General features: G+C 45.3%; 1 long non-coding RNA gene across 1 annotated transcript; it reads left to right on the plus strand.

Annotated features, from left to right (window-relative positions):
• Positions 1-3,869: 3,869 nt before the first annotated feature.
• On the plus strand, positions 3,870-24,647 carry LOC135372193 (uncharacterized). Its single transcript, XR_010415872.1, has 3 exons — positions 3,870-3,992; positions 18,467-19,050; positions 24,323-24,647. It is a non-coding gene; the product is annotated as an uncharacterized LOC135372193 (long non-coding RNA).
• Positions 24,648-25,724: the final 1,077 nt, after the last annotated feature.

Here is a 25,724-nt window from a genome sequence, read left to right on the forward strand (position 1 = left end):
TGAAACCGTCAAGTGGGAACGACATTTCAAAGCCTCTAATATGCTCCAGGTTTAGCGCTCAAAATCATACTGACTACATGCGGCGATGACAACGGCCCGTTACAGTCAAAGCAGACCGAATAAAACCGTGCATGCGCTACAGGAAGTGCTGACTGGTGGCATGGTGAACAAACAAGGTCGCGAGAGCCCGTGTTGGCATGCAGCCATCGCTACCGCACCACAGCTCGGCGGACGGATCATAACGACGTATTATCCTATCATCTCTCGAGCTCGAATGTTCCAGGATATCTCGGGGGAAATGCTGCTGTTCTCACAAGAACGACTGAATCTTGCGTTTGAAGCTTGCAACTCGTGCGCTCGGTTGCACAAATTGGTTCCCGTGACATATGCGCTGCTAAGAACGGTCTCTGTTCGAAATATACGCGGCTCTAGTCCTGAGGCGCTCCCTTTATATAAGCCACTAGAAGACTGATACATGTATTGTACATGCACACCGGCACCACAGGCGTATAAACCAGGTATATAGGTATTCATACCAATAACCACTTATACACATTCAATTTCTCGAAATATTTAAAGTCGTCTCTCGTCAGGAAATTTTGATTTTCGCATGAATGGCGAGTGAATGCAGATCATTACGATTTACATTTGCTGAATTGCGATAGTATGCGTTCAATTATCAGCAGGTACATTGGCATCATGAAGCAATATACGGGATGGGTTTATGCTGGTGATTACCGTTGGGGCTTGGATGAGTGACTTGGACGTTACCATACCGATGTGAGATTCCTAAGTGCTTAAACCAGTTTTACCAGCATTTCGTAAAGAACTCTCGCTGCTTTATCTTCCTGGGCGAATGTTCTCTTCTTCCCTAGAGGGAATGAACGGTGATACTCCACTGTAAAGAAATTGCCGTAAAATTTAGGGTCAAAATCCATTTTTTGAGGTAAAAGGAACAGTATACTACCGTAATTGAGAAATACGGTCCAAGTAGTGTAATTAATACGACACCTATGAAATATGCTGAAATTATGACGTTAGCACCGTAAATAAGACTGTGTGTGTCCGTAATCGTGATTACGGTCAAATGGCTGTAATTTTATGGTAGCCCGTCATATTGTCACATTGCCTTCCAGTATATGACATTGTGCTACGCTTGCTGGGAACAGTGAAATTTAATAAATGGCTGACTCCTTTACATGCATATTTTGGCACAGTGTTGCTATGCATTGATTTCATTAGAGGCCAACTCCGTATTTCAATAACTTTGATCTGCTGCTGTACGTACACCCTTCAACATGTCGTACAAAAAGTGGACATCATTGTTTAGCGCTCTGCTCTGAGACAAAAACACATGAAAAACACTCACGGACAGACGAGAGCGTTTACTGTTCAGAACGTTTAATATGACAAAGTGCACTTGCGCAGTATGCACTAGCGACAGAAACGCAACGACACTGGAGCCAAGCCTGCACTGCCAGCTCCTTCACTACAAAGGCTACCTACGCTGGGAACAGGATAACGGATTTCTAATATGCACAGAAAATACAAAAAAGGACAAAAAAAAACACGTGCCAAAAAGAGACTGAACAGGGCTTTAGCGTGTAGTGTTGCTAGCAGCAATGTAGCCGCGCCGGCGGCATTTGCAGAGCCAACGATGGCGAAAGGCGCACACATCGTCATCACCAACATCCTTTCCCAATTGACAGACGGCGTTTGCAAATGCCGGCGGGAAAGTCGATGCAAGTTCCATGTATACAAATGCAGTTGGTTTCATATACGTATAAGGTGTTGTTGTTTCTTAGCACTCACCCCATATTGCGCTGTGATCATATTTCGCATTGCCGAAAGGTGTATCCGGTATCCGGTGTATGTATACGGTTAATTACTGCGCGATTACATCATCCTTACTAGACACAATGGAGGCGCATCACCGAGCAGATTAGAAGTTCAAACCACTTTAGGAAAGCAAATATTAACATACTGTACTCCCAGAAGACACGTACTGTCGCCTTATTGCACGCGAGAAGCAAAATGGTCCTGTGTATTATTTCCAGGTACCGTTACTTGAGTCAGCTGCCGGCGAAAAGAAATTCAGCAAGCTTCGTGTGCATATGCCCACTGATGTAGCCTGGAGGTAAATTATCTTGCTGATGGGTTAGATTTAGTTCTCGGTCCCACTCCAGTGCTTCAAGATACTGAATGCTAAACTGTTTTGTTGTAAATTTTGTATTCTAGGTGAAAAGATCTAAGAACATGCGTGTAGGACATACCATGTGCTTCATATGCGTATGTACGATGGGTGTTCATGTCAAACCGGGACTTGTCATTTTGCGCGCAAAAGTAAAATGAACTTACAGGCGAGAAATTAGTTGTATTTTTTAACCTAATATCCAGCTGCACTAATGCACATGTCCCAGCGTTTCACGAGGGCTCGGATGCCAGCAGTGTAGAAATCCATACCGGCGGGTGGCAGCCATGATCGGACCGCATTCCTGACCTCGTCGTCGCAGCTGAAGTGGCGGCCCCCAAAGAATGCCTTCAGTGTCCCGAAGAGATGGAAATGGCTGGGGGGAGGTCTGGACTGTAAGGGGGATGTGGCAGCAGCTCCCTGCCAAGTTCCTTCCAAGCAGGGGTGGATCTAAGATATTTCCGGGAGGGGGGGTTCCGCTATGGACAAGTGTCAGGTGCATGCTGGGATTGGTCTATTGAACCCTATGTTTAAGTCTGGAATTGAAGGGGGTTCGGGCCCCTGGACCCCCGCCCCCCTAGATCCGTGTCTGCTGTAAGGTGCGTGTCGTGAGATGCGCGGTATAGGGCGTGCATTATCCTGTAGGAGGACGACTCTTTTGGTGATGAGGCCCGGGCGCTTTTGCTTCAGCGCCTTATGCACATCCCTGAGAACCTGGCAGTAAAATGCACTATTGATGGTGGTACCACTGGGCAGAAAATCAACATGAACAACGCCAGCCTTGTTCCACAAAACCGTGGCCATGAGCTTACCCGCAGACGGGGTGCTTCGGAACTCTTTGGGAGCTGGCGAGCCCGGATGCTTCCACTGTTTTGATGCGCGTTCAGACTCAGGATGCACCCACGTTTCATCGCATGTGATGATCCGATCAAGGAACGACTGTCCTTCAGCGTCGAAACGATACCTTAGCTCTTGGGAGATTTCCAGTCTTTTCTGCCAGTCAGACACGGAGAGCTGCCTCGGGACCCAGCGGACACTAATTTTTCGAAACTGGGGGTGTTCATGAATGATAGTGTTGAACGTTCCCACAGAAAGTTCCGTCGTTCCAGCCAGTTCGAGACATGTTATCCGTCGGCCCTTGAGGATCAGGCGCTCCACAAGTTGGGCGTTCTCAGGAACTGTGACACTCGGCTTTGAGCCGCACCGGCCGGGATCATCCTGCACCCACGTACGGCCGTCTCGGAACCGTTTGCACGACTCAAACGCTTTGCTGTGGAAAAGTGTATCGTGGCCATGCTGAGCCTGAAGTCTTCTGTGAATTTCATATGACTTTACGCCTCCATCCACGAGAAACTTCATGACAATTTGCTGTTCGATGTGCGCGCTCACGTCTTCGTCGGTCATCTTGTCGAGCACGTATCTTCTGTTTTGCACAAACTTGGGACCATCGCGTGGTCAACGCGGAGGCTTGTCGCGCTTGAAAATGACAAAAAAGTATTAGCGCGAGTCATTTGTACACTCAGGAGACAGAAAATCCTGGTTTGACTTGAACACCCCTCGTACTTGCCAGTGTCGTGTTACTTGTACGATGTCGTGATCGTTGAACACGTTTTATGTTTCTTGACCGCTGCCTAATTTGTTTGGTTGCAATCTATTCCAGCACAGACGGTCACTTCTGGGCACACCATCCCTCTTGGCCAAGTCGCGTGGAAAGGCATCCAAGACACGCTTGGTCTTGGATGACTTGCTGAAAGAAGCCCCAGGATGGCCATCTCTTTTGCATGGTTTCGAGTGACACTGAGTGAGTATTTCAATCAGTCTTGCATCACTTAAGCGTTTCACTCCTTCACTTTGCAGCAGCACATTTCAACTAAAAGCGCTATTATTCCAGCTTATTCTCTTTAGCCCTATTTACCGCCGTCTTTAGTGTCTGTAACACGTGCTTATAGTGTTCATAACTTAAATGTTACACATATGTGTAAAAAGGTAGAACCTAAAACCTGGTGTCCCTTGTAACTTCACATGAAATTGGGGTATTTTGTTGGGTCGCGATGCTGCTTGTCCACCCATCACCATTAGCACCCCTTTGCGATTGAAATCTGGCCTTTTTATTCACTTAGAACTTAGGGCAGTATGTGCATAGCATGGCAGATAATGCTCGGTGTCCCCCTCCTTATATTTTTGTCGGAAACAAAGTCGTTGAGTAAAGATACTGGTCGCTGGCTAGTACATGTAGCTGCCTATCTAATATATTGAGAGCTTCTGTTTCTTCCGTAGTAAGGAAGTGTGGTACCCTCTCGTGCACCGCGATGCTGTGCCCTGTTCTCGATAGTATTTATTCATACACAATGCGAGAACGAAACATTACAAAGTTATTTCTTTGTTATGACTACAGTTAAAAAACTGAGTAGTAAGCAGAGTCCACACTGGTCACAAAATGTTATACTGGTGTGAAGTAATTGCAGTATGCTGCTTTAAAATTATTAGTGGGTCAAATGGATGGGAGGCAAATGGGGAGGTGGTTCCAATAATGATTTGTCCGCGGAACAAAGAAATCAGTGTTAGATTCAACATGGAAATTGCGTGCTTTCACTCACCCTTTTTTTCGGTGGTGAGTTGTACCGGTGCGGGACGTGCATGTTGCAAGGTGGAGCGAATTTATGTGGTACATATTATGGAAAAAGCACAAGCGTGCAGTTCTCTGGTGCGCGGTGAGATTAGGGCAGTGATTTGCTATAAACTAACCACCTCATTCGTGCATACATCTCCCATGGCACTACGGGTTTTTCCCATTCACTTTTATCTACTGGTCACTCACTGTACTTCAAGCGTTGCCCAATTTAATCTCGTGGTGAACCAAATTAATCCAGTCACCAACCGATTTAATCCAAGCACTACCCAATTCAACCAAATTCAATTCAACCAAAGCGTGTAAGTGTATTCCACGTGTATTCAGTCATGTCATGGCTGAGACTGTCATGATTTCACCAATGTACCATGACTGGTTCAACAATCCCTGGATTTTGCAGTGTCATGCAGTGTTCTATGACTGCTTCTTGTCATTATGACACTTCATGGTTATTTTCATGGTATGGGCCATGAATAAATTTTATGGGACTATCGCTGCTTCAAACAGTGTCATACAGTGTTTTATAACTACCGACGATCATTACGACATTCCATGACTGTTTTCATAATATGTGCCATGAATCCATGGAAGGGGCTACTGCTGCTGCAAACACTCTCATGCAGTGTCTTATGACTACCGACATACCATGGCTATTTTCATGATATGTGCATTGAACCAATTTTATGGGACTGTTGCTGATTCAAACAGTGTCATGTAGTGTTTCAGGGCTACTGGGAGTCATCATGACGTTCAATGACAATTTTCATGATATGTGCCATGAATCGATTTTATGGGACTACTGCTGCTTCAGACAGGGCCATCCAGTTGGTTGTGATTACCGACGGTCACTGTGACATTTCATGACTATTTTCATGTTTCATGAAGTGACATTTTGGGACTACCATATCTTTACACAATGTCATACAGTGTTTTGTGACTACTGATGATCATTATACTGACTATATTATGCTACTATTATAGTACTGAGCTACTGCCTGATGCAGCGGTTGTCCCATAAAACGGATTCATGGCACATGAAAAATTGGGTAGGAAGCAAATGAGGTGAAGATGATGCATAATGTAAAACCCGGAGACTGGGAACATGAAGAAACAGGCACAACACGAAGTCTTCGTGAGCCTTCGTGTTGTGTCTGCCTCTTCGTGTTCCCTTGTCTCGGGGTTTTACACTATGGATCATGGTACATAACATGAAAATAGTCATGGAATGTCATAATGATTGTCGGTAGTTATAAGACACTGTATGACACTGTTTGAAGCGGCAGTTGCCCCATAAAATTCATTCATAGCACAGACGATGAAAATAGTCATGAAATGTCGTACTGACCATCGGTAATCATAGAACACTGCACGTCACTGTTTGAAGCAGTGCTAGTCCCATCAAATGGATTCATGGCACATAACCTGAAATAGTCATTGGATGTCATAATGATCATCAGCAGTCAGGAAACGCTGCTTGACACCCTTTCAAACACTGGTAGTCCCATAAAATTGATTAACGGAACATATCACAAAAATCGTTATAGAGTGTAGTAATGACCGCCGGTAGTCATAAAACGCCATGGGACACTGTCTCAAGCGCCGGTAGTCCCATAAAATCGATTCATGACACGTACCATTGAATAGTCATGGAATGTCATAATGCGTCAGTGGTCATAAAACACAGCATGACGCTGTCTGAAGCAGTGGTGTTCACAAAAAATTTGTTCAATCCACATACCAGGAAAATTGTCATGGAATGTTGTAATGACCGTCGGTTAGTCATAAAACACTGCACGACACTGTTTGCAGTAGCGGTAGTCCCATAAAATTGATTCATGGCACATATCGTGAAAATAGTCATTGAATGTCATAACGACAAAAAGCAGTCATAAAACACAGCATCCACTGCAAAATCCAGGGATCTTTGAATCACTAGTCATAAACTCATGATACATTAGTGAAACCATGAAAGTCTCAATCACGACATGACTGAATACATAGAGAATACATTTGCACGTGTTGCTTGGATTAAATTAGGTAGTGCTTGGATTAAATTGATTGTTGCCTGGATGAATTTGGTTTGCCACTGGATTAAATGACCGGCGTCGGTGGCTCAGATCCTGAGAAATCAATGTTGAGAACATTGGTCCACAAGATGACATCCCGCGGAATTGGACGAGGCTAATAGGCTGTAATACATGAAAAAAAAAAAAGGTGAGTGGACCCCTTGATTCTAGTAGACCTGTATGGCCCCGTGCAACTCACCCTCCGCCTCTGTACTCTGTCGTTGCCGATTCTGAAACTATGTTGTGGACTCATGCTATGATTCGTTGACGTGACTGCAGAAGGCACTTCATGCTTCCTCACATGCGTGATTGACAAAGTGGTGTAGGAGGAAGGAGGCTCTCGATGCTCTCCCATCTCGATCATTCCCGTTTCTCTCTTTTTTCGCTTTTGAGGCTTGCTGTTTTGTTCCTTGCTCCGCGTATTTTGTTTAAATAGCAGGATTATCTCTTATCAATCGCTATAACTATCGAATCGCAACCAGACCTCTGCAGAGTGTTTCAATCAGGATCACGACTTTCCGACAAGAACCGCAATAGCAGCGAAACTTTTTTTACTGACACTTCTTTTGAACACCTTGGTTGCGCCGCGAAACAAGTCGTGCGATGAGCGGCGTACTGATGAGAACAGGTGGGATAGATTCACTGCAACAGGCGGGGTGACGCTTTCATGGCTGATTTCAGGGGTACTTGGGCCGAAGTTTACGCGGCCCCTCCCAGTCCAGCTGCGTAATAGAATGCTACGGTATGGTGAAGGAGTTCTTCGGGTGAATCCAGTTGCTGTCTGTCTCGTATGCATATCAAAATCCGCCATCGTGGTATCGCTGCATTATTGCCAATACGACTTCACGGTCCGCGCCCTAACACATAGGAATAACTCATCCGTGATAACGCGGGCATTCCGCTCCAGACTCGAACGATCAGTTCATCACAACGCCGAGCTCTCCGCGTAGTCCTCGCATTATGTATCGCATTAGTTATCCGCGTAACAGTATGTATCGCTGCCGTATCGTCGCGTACACGTCCCTTAGCTATCCGCGTAGTATTACAGATCGCGCCAATACTGCCGCATGCGAATTCAATGTCCGCGTCTCAAACTATGTCCTCCAGGTAAATGTCACTAAATGACGCTCGCCTACCGCCAGTGTACCTTTGCCGCAATACGTAAAGCAGGTGTCATCCGAGAAATGGTGCGGCTGAACCCATTATTTGTAGCAGCAAACTTCTCGAGCAATCAGCAATGTTCCAACTGTATAGAGAGTGAGCGTAATTGCACAGTAAACATGTCCGAGACACAGCAATAACCCAAATGCTTCCACGTATATAAGAACTGTCATGGCCCAATAGGAAGTCAAAATAGTGCGGATGCATTCCCTTTGCAAGGAGTAGGAATGTTTCGGAGCCCTCGCCCCGTACACCGTAAGTACTGCTCGCGGGATATTCGAATGAAGTACCCTGCAGATGATGGTCATATGCAACGTGAACACGAATGCATGGCACACTGAACCCATCAAGAGCAAACTGCGGTAGACCGGCTGGATAGACCAGAGTCGATGCAGTTTTTCCCATCTGTACGCCACCTAGAAGCAATTGGTCCAATTGAAGTGGAAACATTGTTATAGTAAAACGGGGCACAAGGTACGTTAGGACGCGGATGAGAAGAAAAGAGACACAGAAAAGACGCGGGAGAAGAAGAGGAAAGAGCGAGGAGAAGTACGCGGAAGAAGAAGAAAAGAGAAGCGAATAGGATACGAGAAAACGCGGAGAAGAAAGTGGAAGACGCAGATAAGAAAGCAGGAGACGGAGAAATATCATCCATCGGAGCTGCTGAAAACTGCATGACTATAACAGCAAGGCAGAGAGATTTCTTTTCTGTTTACTGGTCCAAATGGAAGCACCTAGAGGAGAAAGTGGGAGGTGTCGTTTCACCAAAAACAAAAAGGAGGAGGCAGTTTTTGTCTCACAGCGAGCAGAAATCATTCCCAGTTCTCATCCGTGCCTGTCTCGCTGCTCGACCGATTTCTCCGTCTTCTGCTTTCTTATCCGCGTCTTCCAGTTTCTTCTCCGCTTCTTCCACTTTTTCCCGCGTCTTCCACTTTCTTCTCCGCTTCTTCCGCTTTTTCCCGCGTCTTCCACCTTTTTCTCCGCTTCTTCCACTTTTTCCCGCGTCTTCCACTTTCTTCTTCTCGTTTTCTCGTATCGTATTCCCTTTTCTCTTCTCCGCGTACTTCTCCTCGCTCGTTTCTCTTCTTCTCTCACGTCTTTTCCTTCTTTTCCGCGTCTCTTTTCTTCCCGTCCGCGTCCTAGTGTACCTTGTGCCCGTTTTACTATCGCAATGTTCGCACTTCAGTTGGACCAATTGCTTCTAGGTGGCGTAAAGATGCCAAAGACTGCATCGATTCTGGTCTATGTAGCCGGTCTGCTGCAATTGCTCATGATGGGTTCGCTATGGCATGCATTCGTGTTCACTTTGCATATGACCATCATCTGCTGGGTACTTTATAGGAATATCCCGCGAGCTGTACTTAAGGTGTACGCGAGGGCTCCAAAACATTCCTACTCCGTGCAAAGGGAATGTATCCGCACGATTTTGACTTCCTATTGGGCCATGACAGTTCTTATCTACGTGGAAGCATTTGGGTTCTTGCTATGTCTCGGACATGTTTACTCTGCACTTATGCTCACTCTCTTTACAGTTGGAACATTGCTGATTGCTCGAGAAGTTTGCTGCTACAAATAATGGTTTCAGCCGCACCATTTCCCGGATGACACCTGCTTTACGTATTGCGGCAAAGGTATACTGGCGGTAGGCGTGCGTCATTTAGTGACATTTACCTGGAGGACATAGTTTGAGACGCGGACATTGAATTCGCATGCGGCATGCGGGAGCATTGGCGCGATCTGTAATACTACGCGGATAGCTGAGGGACATGTACGCGAGGATACGGCAGCGATAGATACTGTTACGCGGATAACTCTGCGATGCATACAGCGAGGACTACGCGGATAGCTCGACGTTGTGATGGACTGATCGTTCGAGTCTGGAGCGGAATGCCCACGTTATCACGGATGAATTCTACCTACTTGTTGAGGCGCGGAGCGTGAAACGGTATTGGCAATAATGCAGCGATACATGGTATCGCATGGCGGATTCTGATATGCTTACGAGGCAGACAACAAGGGGATTCACCCGAACAACTCCTACACCATACCGTAGCATTCTATTACGCGGGTGGACTGGGAGGGAGGCCGACTAAATTTCGGGCATGGAAGCGCCACCCCACCTTGTCCCACCTCTCCCACCGGTTCTCATCAGTACGCCGCTCATAGCAATACTTGTTTCGCGGCACAACCAAGGTATTCAAAAGAAGTGTCAGTAAAAAATGTTTCACTGGTATCGAGGTTCTTGTCGGCCAGTCGTGTTCGTGATTGAAACACGCTGCAGAGGTCCGGTTGCGATCCAATAGTTATAGCGACTGATAAGAGATCCTGCTACTTAAACAAAATATACGGAGCAGGGAACAAAGCAGCAAGCCTACAAAGCGAAAACAAAGCGAAAGGGGAATGATCGAGATGGGAGAGCGCGGAGATCCTCCTCCCTCCTCCACCACTTAATCAATTAACGACTGTGAGGAAGCCTGAAGTGCCTTTGCAGTCGCGTCAACGGATCATAGCATGCGTTCACAACATAATTTCAGAATCAGCAACGACAGAGTACAGAGGCGGAGGGTGAGTTGCATGGGGCCAATACAGGTCTACTGGATTCGGGGGGTCCACCTCACCTTTTTTGCCATGTGTTACAGCCATAGGGGGGGGAGCAACGCGTTACAAAGTAGTGCGTTAGCGGTAATGCGTTACATTCGAATAGGGAAATATTGTAACGCATTACATTTGTGAGAAAAGTAATGAGTAACGTAACGTCATTACATTTTTACTAACTAACGCGTAACGGCGTTATGCGTTACTGTGTGTTCGGGAACATTGCTCCATCGCCTAAACTTCAATGCTTGAGCGAGGACCGTGCGTGCTGAATCCGGGAAAATTCCCGATTTTTTCTATTGATCTTCAACAGTGACAAGAAGGTCACATCGGCACCCACGAAGCAAAAGAAGGGTTATTGACCTACCCTGGTTGAGGTGTCACCTTTGTTTACCACCTTAGCTTTTCACTCCCTTTGGTATTTTTCGGACGAATGGGGCAAAGGCGACAGAAAAATACTCTCTACCGTACCGTCTGAACAAGTAACGAGGTACCAAGGGATTGGCTGTTTGGATTTGTACTGTGTGAGATAAAAGGTCCCTGTCTCTGTCAACCTTGACAAGGAGCACTCACTGGCCATTCGGCGTCCTCTCAGCCCAAACGGGCGAAGCTCAGAGATGAAAATTTTGAACGTCAACCACTTCTGCGTTGCAATAAATCGTACATGTAAGTTGTGTTTATGCGTGACCCTTGTTTGTGCCCAACACTGCTTGTATTAATTTGCGGAATGCACTTATGTGACTCAACCAAAAATGTTACATATTATAAGGACAACTGGTGAAGTAATGCAAAAGTAACGGCATTAGTTATCAGAAGTAACGGCGTTAGTAACGCGTTACCCACTACCGCAACAGTAACGGATAACGTAATGCGTTACTTTTTGAAAAAGTAGTAAGTAACGGTAGTGCACTACAAAATAAAAGTAACTTCCCCACCTATGATTACAGCCTGGTGCTGACCTGACGGCCTGGTGCTGACGGAATTCATGGTGCAGCAATGGGATCACGGCTGTCTCCCAACTATGCGAAACTTTTCATGGGGCAATTTGAAGAGAAAACGTTAGCATCCCGATCAAAGCTTTAGTCTTCTTAAGGTACATCGACGACATTTTCATCGTATGATCGGGTGATGAACCATCCTTAATTGTGTTTTTCGAGTATTTTAACTCCGTACATCAGGCCATCAAGTTCCATCAGTGCCATCAGTGCCAAGAATCAGTGAATTTTCTAGAGTTGACAGACCCTATACAAGAAACCCACTGACAAACGCTAGTATCTCCATTTTGACAGTTACCATCCTAATATTCATGCCTCATGCGTCCTACAAAAAGACTACAAGAGAACAAAAAATACAACCCAAGATAAGGGCGGTTCCGATAGAGTCACCCGATACATTTTTTGTTTGTTTGCGCTAGTTGAAGCTCATCTGCGACACATGAGGCACCACTGAGCTCCTTCACCAGCTCAGACTGGGGATGGAGGAGAGACGCCTCTCTGAAGAAGCGCAATGAACACAATAAAGAATAAATGATGTTCCTTCACATTTTTTTTTGCGGGCGATCTCTCGAACGGATTTTTGTTGTGGAAACAGCCACGGTATCAGGTGACCGAAGGGACCAGATGTTCACATCGGGATAACTTCATAGCTTTTACAATTAAAAAAGTTAATTATTGAAAGAGAATTAGGGCATTGCCTCGGGAGTTTGCTGGTGCGCTCTTAAGGAGCGCCCTTCAGCATATGCTACATTGCAATTGACTTCGTCTCGGAAAAGGCGATATATATATATATATATATATATATACAAAGGGTAAATAGCCGAAGCTCTGTAGCTGCACGTTGAGCATATGTTTACAATTTGATCGTGCACTCCCAGCCAAGTGGGTGGGAGTGCACGATCAAATTGTAAACATATATATATATATATATATATCTTGAAAAGTTGGAGTTGGATCGGACGGCTACGTAATTATAGTTGAAATAAATGGGAGACAGAAGACGCTCTGGAATTTCCCCAATTGACAACCGCCAGGTGGCGGGAATTTCCCCCAACCGACCACGTCATTCTCAAGCCCCTTATCAGCCTCGTGGCCACATTTAGCTCTTTTGTCCCGAAGAAGGCGGAGCTTCCGCCGTAACGTAGACATCCTCCCTAACTTTTATGATTTTTAAGTTTTAATAAACCCCTTTTTTGTTACTTCCCCTACTTTCGTCTTCTGTCTCCCATTTATTTCAACTATATATATATATATATATGTTTGTATTTAGCTGAGACACCCTCCATATATACATGGAACACATTCGGGCTGCAACATGCGTTGCGACTGAGGTTACGTGATGTCAGGTGAATACTTATTCTATGTGTCAAGAGGGCCTATGTAAACTGTGCAATAGTCGTGACTAAGGTAAGGTTAGGTCTGGTGAATATGTATTCCATGTGTCGAGAGGACCCATGTGGACTGCACCCATCGGGACTGAGGTTAGCTTGGGTCTGGTGAATGCGTATTCCACGTGTCGGGAGGACCCATGTAGTCGGTGCATCCGTCGTGACTGAGGTAAGGTTAGATCAGGTGAATATGTATTCCATGTGCCGAGAGGGCCCATGCAGATTGTGCATCCGTCGTAACTGAGGTTAGTTTAGGTCAGGTGAATATGTATTCCATGTGTCGAGAAAGCTCATGTAGATTTTGCATCCGTCGTGGCGGAGGTCAGGTTAGATCAGGTGAATACGTATTCCATGTGTCGTGAGGCGCCATGTGGACTGTGCATCCGTCGTAACTGAGGTTAGTTTAGGTCAGGTGAATCTGTATTCCATGTGTCGAGAAAGCTCATGTAGATTATGCATCCGTCGTGGCTGAAGTTAGGTTAGGTCAGGTGAATACGTATTCCATGTGTCGTGAGGCGCCATGTGGACTGTGCATCCGTCGTAACTGAGGTTAGTTTAGGTCAGGTGAATATGTATTCCATGTGTCGAGAAAGCTCATGTAGATTTTGCATCCGTCGTGGCGGAGGTCAGGTTAGATCAGGTGAATACGTATTCCATGTGTCGTGAGGCGCCATGTGGACTGTGCATCCGTCGTAACTGAGGTTAGTTTAGGTCAGGTGAATCTGTATTCCATGTGTCGAGAAAGCTCATGTAGATTATGCATCCGTCGTGGCTGAAGTTAGGTTAGGTCAGGTGAATTCATGTTCCAAGTGTCGAGAGGGCCCATGTAGACTGTGCATCCGTCGTAACTGAGGTTAGTTTAGGTCAGGTGAATATGTATTCCATGTGTCGAGAAAGTTCATGTAGACTGTGCATCCGTCGTAACTGAAGTTAGTTTAGGTCAGGTGAATATGTATTCCATGTGTCGAGAAAGCTCACGTAGATTGTGCATCCCTCGTGGCTGAGGTTAGGTTAGGTCAGGTGAATTCATATTCCAAGTGTCGAGAGGGCCCATGTAGACTGTGCATCCGCCGTAACTGAGGTTAGTTTAGGTCCAGTGAACCTGTATTCCATGTGTCGAGAAAGCTCATGTAGATTGTGCATCCGTCGTGGCTGATGTTAGGTTAGATCATGTGAATACGTATTCCATGTGCCGAGAGGGGCCATGTGGACTGTGCATCCGTCGTCACTGAGGTTAAGTCAGGTCTGGTGAATATGTATTCCATGTATCGAGAGGACTGTACATCAGTGTCTGGCATCAAACCTTCGAATGTGTCCAGGATACCGTCGTTTGCTTGTCCGTGAGCATGTGGCTCAACTTGAACAAGATCATCTTCCTGGTTTTGGAATCAAGCGCTTGCGAAGTGTTGTCTGCTAGACGTGCTTGCGGTGTTTTGCGACATTGGTGTTTCATCACGGTTTCTTCCTAATGTTATGCGTTTTATTAATTTAATTTAAAAATATTTCTAATAAATTCTATAATAGAGAAGCATGTTCAGTTTCAAAGGGCTTTACTTTTTTTGGAATACCTCAATAAAATAACTCAGTACATTAGATCAGAACCGAAGGTATCACGTCACACAAAAATGATTTTATCGATTTATTTGTTTAAACGTGTCAATCAAGGGAAAACAATTCTTCTCGGATGTCGCTCGTTTGCCTTGAAAACACGAATCATCACCACCATCATCATCATCATCATGTTTTCGGATGGCGGCAGACACAGAAAACACAGCTCCATATGAATGCTCGCATCCAAAGTCACGGAAAATTGCCAGTAAATCATCTGTTCACGGATTTACGGTTAAGGTTACGGATGATATGCCACATATATTACACACCCACGTTTTTTTATTTATGAAGAAGAGTCACTTTAGTAAGCGCACTGTTGTGAGCTTCTAAGATCTGCACATACTAAACAATTGATACATCATCAATTCCAACGTCAACATAACTTTAGGGCAGGGTTGGTTACAGGAAACCAGAAACGTTAAATACCACAATTACGCAGAAAACCAAAATAGAAACGGTAATGAAAAATATTTTCGATACCTTTACGGCAACGAAGAAACGGCAACGAAATTCAAGCCTGGTAATGTAACGGAAAACGGAATCAGCGTAACCAATTCGCTTACCTTTCCTCTTAATATAAGACGCTTGTCAAGAAAAAAGAAAAGACTTTACCGGCAGGCCCGAAATAGTAACGCACATGATGCGTGGGAACGTTATCATTTTCTTGCTTCAGAGTATAAACAGAAATTAAAAATTTCAAAAAAGCAATTAAACAGGGATGACCTGCCGGAAATGCTACGAAACAACCCTAAAAGATTTTGGAACACAGTTAGGTGCCAAGCTGGGCAAAATGCAAATAGACCCTTGTTTCACGATAATGGGGAAGTTATGTCCGACGAGGAGTGCTCTGTTGCCTTGAATAATTATTTTTCCTCTGTGTTTGTTCAAGAATCGGACATTCTCCCACGTGTACTGATGTTGAATGATGAAAATGTTACACATGTGAATGACTACGGACCAATTATCTTTACAGCTGAGGGCATCTCTAAAGTAATAGATTTCTTGCCTCTATCTAGTTCTCCTGGTTGCGACCACATTTCTTCTAAACTATTAAAAATTACTAAAAACTCGTCGTCAAAGATACTCCAGATAATATTTCAACAATCACTGGACTATGTAGAATTGCCCTCAGACTGGAAGCATGCAATTGTTACTCCTATTCCGAAAACTGAGAAACCCACTGACATCTCTCAATATAGGCCCATTTCGTTAACGTGTATTTGTTGCAAAGTTATGGAGCATATTATATGCTCACATGTCAGAAAGTTAGACATAAATGAAATTCTGTTTAGAAATCAACACGGGTTTAGAAAATATCGTTCATGTGAATCACAGTTGTTCGAGTTCGTCACTGATGTCTTTGAATGTATGAATAACGGGAAACAAGTTGACGCAGTTTTTATCGATTTTAAAAAAGCGTTTGACAGAGTCCCGCATAAACGACTTTTAAGTAAGATAAGACATCAGGACATCGACAAAAATATTACAGAGTGGTTTTCATGTTTTCTAACTGATAGAACACAATGTGTTAAATGGAATGGCACACTATCCCCCGTCTCGAAGGTTTTGTCAGGTGTCCCACAGGGATCTGTCGTGGGCCCTCTTTTGTTTCTCATTTATGTCAATGACATTCATTTAAACATTCATAGTACTGTGCGGCTTTATACTGACGACATGGTATTGTATCGGCAAATCACTTGTTTAGAAGATTCTGTTATTCTTCAAAATGACTTGCTTTCTTTGTGCGATTGGTGCAACAGATGGCAAATGGAGATAAATGTAACTAAAACTAAATGTATGAGCCTTACAAGGTCGAAAAGAATCATAGCAAGTGATTATACCGTTGACGGTATACAGCTAGATCGGGTTACTGTGTATAAATACTTAGGTGTGCATATATGTAATGATCTTTCTTGGAAATATCATATTAAACAGACTTGTTGTGCCGCCTTGAGGACGCTTGGTTTTTTGCGTTCCACACTATATCTTGCATCTTCCGAAGTCAAATTTTTGGCATATACCTCATTTGTACGATCAAAATTAGAGTATGCCTCGTCGATTTGGAGCCCATGGCAAAATTATCTTGTTCAAAAGTTGGAATCTGTGCAATCGAAGGCGGTCCGCTTTATATTTAATAAATACTATCGCGAATCCAGTATAACATAGTTTAAACGACAAAAAGAAATTCCCTTGCTAGCAAATAGGAGAAAGATTCATCGTCTACAAATAATTTATAATCTTTACGATACAAATTCTGATTATCTTTCTGCGGCACCGCCCCATTCTGAACGTACACGCCATCCCCATACATTGTTTGTTCGCCTATCACGGACGGAGTATCATAAAAACTCGCCCCTGTTGTCAGGTGTACGGGATTGGAACATGCTTCCGTCAGACGTTTTCCAAGGCGGCGGACAAGCACGATTTGTTAACATGTGCGAGGAGCTGTATCTCTTTTAATGTATTTACGCATGTGCGTACAAATAATTAAGTATGCTGTGTTGTTTCTCGAAATAGGTTGTAAGTATGAAAGAATGTTCGTTTTTTGCTCTCTTAGTGACCTTTGTTACTGTGCAATTGCCCTCTTTTGGTGTAACCCTCCCCCCTTATTTAATGCCTTACGGCCCTTAAGGTAATAAAACGAAAACGAAAACGAAACGAAATATGCAGGTTATAACATACAGACAGAGTATCAGCTAAATGCGAACATGTATTTTAAAAATATATATGTCGCTTTTTCTTAGATGAAATCAACTGCTATATAGCTTATGCTGAAAGGCACTCCTAATGAGGGCATTAGCAAACTACTAAGGCAATGTCTTAATTAACTTTCAATATATGTCAATATATATCAACCGTGGAACACTGAAGTATCGCGGAGACGCACTGATAGTGCCGACCCATGACCGTGTCACTTCCCTACGCCAGGCTGACGAGTCCCAAATAGGACGAAACAGCTGTACTCAGCTGGGAGTGCACGATTAAATGGTGAATATATATATAATGAGGGAAAAAAGCCATTAAAGAAACAAGTAAATGACACGTGTTTGAAATTCGAAATTACATATTAAGATGGCTTCTATGGCTGCACGCAGAGAAACAGATACTCATGGAACGATGCCATGGAACGAGTGTCATTTACTTGTTTCTTTAATGGCTTTTTCCCTCATTATAATTCACTGGCTTGCACTGTGGCACTGAGGAGTGCTCAGTCACCCTCCCAGGTGTATATCGCTATGCGCAGCTACCCAGAGCTGACGAGCCGCAAACACGTCGAAACACGTGTCCTCTGGTGCTCTCGCATCGTTCCATGAGTACATATATACATAGGTTGAGGTAAAAAGATTATCAAACGGCCACAAAGTTTTACAGAAGTTGCAAAAAAAAGACGCGGGAACAGATTTTACTCAAGTTACAAACACTAGTTTATTACGTAGGGAGACGTTAAAAAGTAAAATGGGCAAGGGGTCGACGTTTCGACAGTCGCACAGTCTTCGTCAGGACAAAAGATGCATAGGTGGTTACACATCGGTACGGGCACACCACAGGCGACAGTGCCACTGTCCAAACGTCGACCCCTTGCCCTTTTTAACGTCTCCCTATGTAATAAACTAGTGTTTGTAACTTCCGTAAAATCTGTTTCCGCGTCTTTGTTTGCAACTTCTGTGAAACTTCGTGGCCGTTTGATAATCCTTTTACATCAACCTACGTTTCCACAATGGCCGCCGCAATGCAAGGACGGATTGTCAGGAAGTACCCTTCTTTTGCCCCCTTATTGCCGTTCTTGGAGACTCTCAGACTAAATACTCACATCATCATTTTAATCCCAGGTCTCGACTGATGCCAACGCTGTTTGTATCCCGCAGCGGAGGAAAGATCATGGATTTTCTGGAAGAAGTAGACTTGCTGCTACCAAGTGTGCGTGTCATGGTTCTATACACTGTGGAACCAACGATATGCCACTTTTGGACCCCCGGGAGGTATACTCCCACTACCAGCGACTCCTCAACAAGATCCGAGACCGAGGTGGAATAGAAATGACGGTTTGCACGTTAGTGCTCCCTCGCTCTCATAACAGGCGGCGCCACCAGTTCAGGCGAAGGGCCCTCGACTAACCGCCGACTGGTCCAGCTTTGCCGGAACTCCACCGACCTCTGCTACCTGGACCACGAATTTCACCGACGACCAACCGAGGTCCTTGCAGCTGACGGCCTCCATCCAAACTTCGAGGGAGTTCGGATGATCAGCCGACATCTGCTGGACCTGCTTCCGCGACTTCGACGGCTCCTACCATCATGCCGACCCAACGTGACTGCTGTTCCGGATCCAGTGTGGCCTACCCCTCAGCAGGCAGCTACTCTGGAACGACGATGGCAGAATATAAGACCATCGCCGCTAGTCTGACTAAACGCCGGTAAGCGTACCTCTTCTCCTTCTGAAAGTGAACCTCCCCCAAGTACGCAAGCTTTCTTTAAACTTCGTAAGGAAGTCGATAGATCAGCACGCTGTAATTGCCATCGCACCACTTTACAACTCCACAAAGATCAGGACAAAATTCCCAAGGGTCTCGCCATTAACCTTCAACCCGCGTTTCTCCTAAAATCTGCACATCAGAATAAGTGGAATGAGATCCTCAACAATGCTTCGGCCGCGTTAATCGACGTGCTTATATCCCATTGTGAGGACGCCATAGACCAATCACCCCAGCAGGCGAAAAGTATCGATTGTAAATCTGTCTTAGCGGACAGCTACCGTTAGAATTATCAAAATACGCAAAAGAAAGGGAAGAGGCAATTCGGAATGCTAAGCGGAGGAGGTTAGTGAGGTTAGTCGGGGACAAAGTTAATACTCCATCTACGCTTAAACCCAGTGTGTCAGCTTAGGACTGTGATCATATAAGTAATGCAGGTACAACTAATACGCCATCGCAAAATCATCTTCTGCTTGCTGGAAAAACAGATCCCACCCCAGCAGACTCATCTGCGGAGATGCTACCCCAAAAGTCCCATAACGTCGTTAATCTATCGGAACTTACTGATTCGGAAATCTCACAACAACAACAACTTTATTTTCGGCCTTGGAGAGTGGGGAGTTTCATCGCGACAGGCGATACTCTACCCCAGTGCTTGGTGGAATGGGGGGAATAAAATAACGAGCCCCTTTACAATAACGATCGAAGTCCGATGGTGTCCAGAAATGTCAGAAGAGCTTTGAGCGCAGAGCGTTGCTGGGCTGGATTGGGCCAGGGACCAAGCAATTTCGGTAGGGAGAAAGGGCGAGAGTCCAGCTGACGAAGAGACTCGGAGAGTGTCATTCGGGAAGGTTCGTAGTGAGGGCAATGAAGAAGAATGTGCTCCAGATCCTCAAGAGCACCACAGTGGCAACAGGTGGGAGAATCAATTTGTCTCAAGCGGTAACGCCACTGAGCTGTAAAGGCCACATCGAGGCGCATGCGGTGGATTAATGCAGCATCCTGACGAGATGTGTTTCGTGGAAATCTCACTACTCAGCCGTGGCCTCTCATTCTCCTAGCTATAAGCTAGATTCTGCAACAAGCTAGATGAATACCAACTTTATCTGAACTTAGATAATTTTGCCCGCCGTCAACGTCTGAAGGAATACTTTCATGACAAACCAAAGTCAGATTCCAACTCATTCAAACCGCTATCTAACTTCACGCGAGAGGCTAACCGTGAAAAGGCTCTGGACATATACATCCGTGCAGTTCAAAAATATATAATTAACGCTTGCAATAAATCATGCAACAGCATATCGAAGCCAAATCTAACGCCGGCTGAGCAGCGCAGCCTTTCTGACCTTCGGAACCGCAGTGACAGTCATTAAAAAAGCTGATAAAGGTGGTGCAATCTTTGCAATGGACAATGAAAATTACATTAGCGAAGGCATCCGGCAATTATCTTGCGCATCGTTATACAAACTCTTCGAGGCTGACCCTACAAAGGAAATTACGGCTCACATTATCCGCAGTCTAAAAGATCTAAAAGCAAGTAAAAATATAGATTCTACCCTGTACGATTATCTACTTCCCAAAGACCCCGCAGCGGGCAGGTTTTAATGCTCCTTAGAATTCATAAACCTGGAAATCCAGGGCGCCCAATAGCTTCATGCAACGGTACAGCTACCGAGAACATATCAAGCTTTGTTCACCATCTTATTAAAGATATACCTCCGAAACTACCATCCTACATTTAGGATACCAATTACTTTCTTCAAGTTTTAAGTGAATGTCAACCTCCTTCTTCCAGTTTGCTAGTCACGCTAGACCTTTCCTCTCTCTATACTAACATCCATCACGAGGATGACATTGCTGCAGCTGGAAGGGCGTTTTCAAAATATTCTGATACCTCATACGATCCGTGTGTCCTGTGCATATTTCTCAATCTTATCCTGAAAAATAACAACTGCGAATTTGACGGTAAGCACTACTTGCAAGTTCGTGGCACGGCTATGTGTACAAAAATGACACCTAACTATGCAAATATTTTTATTGGAGCTCTAGAGGAGGAATTTTTGTCTAAGCGCGTAAAGAAGTCCACGCTTTACAAGCGGTTCCTCGACGACATCTTCATGGTGTGACCACATTCAGAAGATGACCTAATCACATTTATCAGCGACTTTAACCAAGCACATTCGGCCATCAAGTTCACCCATTCTTATTCCCCTTTAACTGTTAACTTTCTCGATGTCCAAGTAAAGTTAACCAACGGGTCCGCAAACCTGTTCCGTAAACCTACGGACTCTCAACAGTATCTAACATTTAACAGTTGTCATCCGCGTCATACTAAACTTGCCACCCCTTAGAGCCAAGCACTTCGATACAGGCGCACCTGTCAGTGACGATCACTTGGACAGAAATCTAGCTGAACTCAGGAAAACATTTGTAGCAGCCACACTGCCAGCGACACCTCCAGCGCCTCTGGCGCACGGGGCGCGATAAATAAATCTCGGACCAGTCCGGTTCTGGCTTCCGACAGGACAGCAAACAGTTCTCCGTCTCCTTTCCTTCCAACCGCTACAACTGTGACCCGAACGTGAGCCTTACCCCTACCACCATGTCTACAGGAGACGGCGATCCCAATTTGGCACCATTAACCGCCCCCTTCAGCCCGGTTCGACAGCCCGCCACCGTCACCGCTATCACAGTCAAGCTCCCACCCTTTTGGGATCGGAACCCTGCCACCTGGTTCATACAAGCCGAAGCCCAGTTCCATCTGGCCGGCATTACTGCACAATCCACCAAGTTCTATCAATGCATTTCCGCGCTTTCCCCATCTGTGGCTGAGGAGGTTTACGACATCATTGCTTCGCCTCCCTTGGACATCCCGTACGACAGACTAAAGGCTGCCCTGCTCCAGCGAACGACCTGCTCGGACCGCGCGCGCCTTCAACAACTACTATCGGCCAAAGAGCTCGGCGACCGACGCCCTACACAACTGTTGCGCCGTATGAAGCAACTACTCGGCGACGGAGCATCATCAACCAGTGACAGTTTCATCCGGGAGCTGTTCCTACAAAGACTCCCGCGGAACGTTCAGGTGGTTCTCGCCGCAACCTCAAACCTATCCACAGACGAGCTAGCCACTCTCGCTGACGCTGTCATGGAAGTGGCCTCACCGACTGTAATGAATGTAGAAGTACCACCTCTGATTCCTCCCGCCCCCACCCGCTCAGCACATTCCTCTTCCGGTTACCGGCACCTAGACATGAGCACACGCACCCACATTTTTGTCCGCGTCGATGCCGTGAAGAAGCCGTTGCAGCCCTCATACACGGGACCATTTCCCGTCGTCCGGAAGGACCCACATCACTTCACCATCTCGATAGACGGCCGGCAAGACACCACCTCGCTCCACCGACTGAAGCCGGCCTACCTCGAGCATTCATGCCCTCCACCCGCGCTCTGTGTTCAGAAGCTGGACGCCTGCTGCTCGTCTCCGCTGCTTGCTAGGCCAACAGACCCACCTCCGGCCACTCGCCACGTCTCATGGTCCCCGGCGCTTACTCACTATCACTGCTATCGCTCTCTGCCTCCAGCAGAGCGCTAGAGGGGGGCCCTGTAGCAGCCACACTGCCAGCGACACCGCCAGCGCCTCTGGCGCACGGGGCGCGAGGAATTAATCTCGGGCCAGTCCGGTTCTGGCTTCCGACAGAACAGCAACCAGTTCTCCGTCTCCTTTCCTGCCAACCGCTACACATTCGTCGGTCTTCAATTTCCACCTAGCTTAGTCGACGACGCACTAAACAAAGCCCGCAAAGCAGACCGCAAAGCCCTGTTCCAAAACCACAAACGTGTGTTAGATAATGGTTCCGTAAACCTCATCTTAACATTTAGCAGCAATACTCCAAGCGTTAACTGTATACTAAACCGTCACCATAGTATCATTCTCCAATCGGAGCGCATGGGACAAATTTTCCCTCAGTCACCGCGGGTTAACCTACAGGAGCGCGCGCAACCTGCACGATAATTTAGTTAGCTCTAAGGTTAGTCAAGCAGTGCATCCAGGAAACGGCTGTCACCCGTGCGATGGTCACAGGTGTCAAATATGCAAATTAATGCAAAGCACCCAAGTACTTAAAAGTACTAAATCAAATTCTTCCGTCAAAATTAATGGTGACTTCGACTGCAATTAACATTAACGAACATCTGGGAGCACTTTCAACGGTAAGAAATCTGGCCGCCTAGATGAGCTACACGTTCTTCCTTTACGTTTCTTTTCTGTCTTTCTTGTTTCAGCAGCAGTTTGAAGCAGCGCTTGCCCAGCCCCCGAATTTTCCCCAAAGCGGACAGTGACCTACGGCGAATGACATCACCACCCGGACTTGACCTTCGGGAATATTACCGAATCTGACTCCCTGACAAACGCCTGTGGCGTGCCCGTACCGATTATGACGTCAGATACCAAACCCATTTGAGTAATGTGTAACCACCTACGCATCTTTTGTCTTGACGAAACTGTGTTCCAAAACCGCGCCCGCAAATCAGACAATCGTTCCGTTAACCTCGTTGTAACATTCAACAATAATGTTTTCAACATCAACAGTGTACTAAATCGCCAGCACAGTATTCTTCGTCAGGCAGAGCGCATGCGACAAATCTTCCCGGAACCCCCACGTGTGACCTACAGGCGCACGCAAAACCTCCACGATAATCTAGTCTGCTCCAAAGCCAACCGACCAACAAGTCCGACGGCAGGCTGCCACCCGTGCAATGACCGCAGATGTCAAATATGCAAACTAATGCGAAGTGCCCACGTGCTTAACAGCACAAATTCTAGTTTCTTCGTCAAAATTCATGGTGACTTTGACTGTAATTCATCCAACGTCATTTATGTCATTCAGTGCAACGCGTGTCAAGCACAATGCATAGGTCAAACCAAAACATCTTTTCGGATCAGGTTCAACAACCACCGGTCGGATGTTAACAAAAAGCTAAACCTTCCTGTTTCTCGTTATTTCAAACAGCCTGGTCATTCAATAAATGATGTCGCCCTTTTTATTCTTCAATCAAACTTTAGCTCCGATAGAGGCAGGGAACAACGCGAGTCTTACCTCATTTACAAATTCCAATCAATCATTAACGAAGATCATGGTGTACTTTCAACAGTAAGGAATCTGGTCGCCTAGATGGGATATACTTTCCCATTTTTTCCTTTTCTTCTTTTCAGTTATGCCCTCAGTACAGCTTACCCTGAGCTGGCTCCCCAAGAAAGATGACATCACCACCCGGACTTGACCTTGCGGAATGTTCCAGAATATGACTCACGGACAACTGCCACGTGGCATACTTGCACCGATTGTGACGTCACTCAGGGAACCTATTTAAGCAATATGCAACCCTTGCACCTCTTTTGTCCTGACGAAGACAGTGCCACTGTCAAAATGTCGACCATTCTTTTTTTTAAATTACCGATTAGATAAATTAGTTTTTGTTAACGTTCCTGTAATCTGTAGTCCACGTCTTATTATTTCACTTTTATTCAACTTCGTAGCCGTCTGATATATATTGACCTATTTGTCCTATGTATATATATATTAAAAATACGTTCGCATTTAGGTGGGACACCCTATATATCTTTACCGCAGAGGTTTACGCCTCTATACTCCGAACACTACAAGGGACATCTTACCTACATTCTACAGGGTTGTATTAGGTCACCAGTTATATACACAGGTTCTTCAAGTTCCGTTAATGCTATCCGTAGTGGGCACAAACCTTATTTTCTTATACATCGCGCACAATGCTGAGCCAGCGCGGCCCTGAAGAGGTAATATCCAGTTATCCTATGCTGTGTAACTAGCCATACAGGCGTACCACGCAAAGCTTTCGTCGACGGCACTGCTGCTGATGCAGCTTCAAATGAGATCTGCCCTTTTGAGATACCCATGGACGATATGAGGTCAGCACTCAGGAAATCACTGTATACAAAATGGCAGAGCCTATGGAACACTTAGAACTTCATGTGATCAAACATCTTAGTCAAACTTATGGAGACCGTCACAAAAAGCGTTTGTTGAGTGTTCTGTGAACGAGGTTGCTTATAGACCATACCTTCCTCACACACAAGTTTGTATTCTATGGAGAGGAGCAACTACATCTTCTTCTAGAGAGAAAACTTCTATTTATCCTCCACATACTTATCACATGTTCACACCAAGAAACTCATTGTCAACATCATTTCAAAGGCTCGTTTACATATTCTTTCCGTCTTGATTCAGGGCTATTGCTCTGGATGAAAGATGGAAACGATGGGCCCATCGTTTCTTTTAGTAAAGTTTTCAATTTTTAAATTACCATTGGAGCCGTAAATTTTTTATAGCTTTAGACTGGCATTTTACATATTACTTCTCTGCTTATATAAACACCTAATCTATTTTAAACTCGTCGCATATTAATCAGAATGTTGGCGCATTATGACCTTTCCATGACATTAGCACACGAGATTTCGCCGTATATTTTGTGGTGCGCGCAAAATAGCCGAATAATAACGCAAAAATGTTAAACTCGTGCTGGTGGCACTATTCTGTAGAGCATTGTATCGAGCCTGAAAAGCTTCCTTTGATGCTTTT

This window comes from Ornithodoros turicata, chromosome 1 (assembly GCF_037126465.1).
Source record: "Ornithodoros turicata isolate Travis chromosome 1, ASM3712646v1, whole genome shotgun sequence".
Lineage (NCBI taxonomy): Eukaryota > Metazoa > Arthropoda > Arachnida > Ixodida > Argasidae > Ornithodoros > Ornithodoros turicata.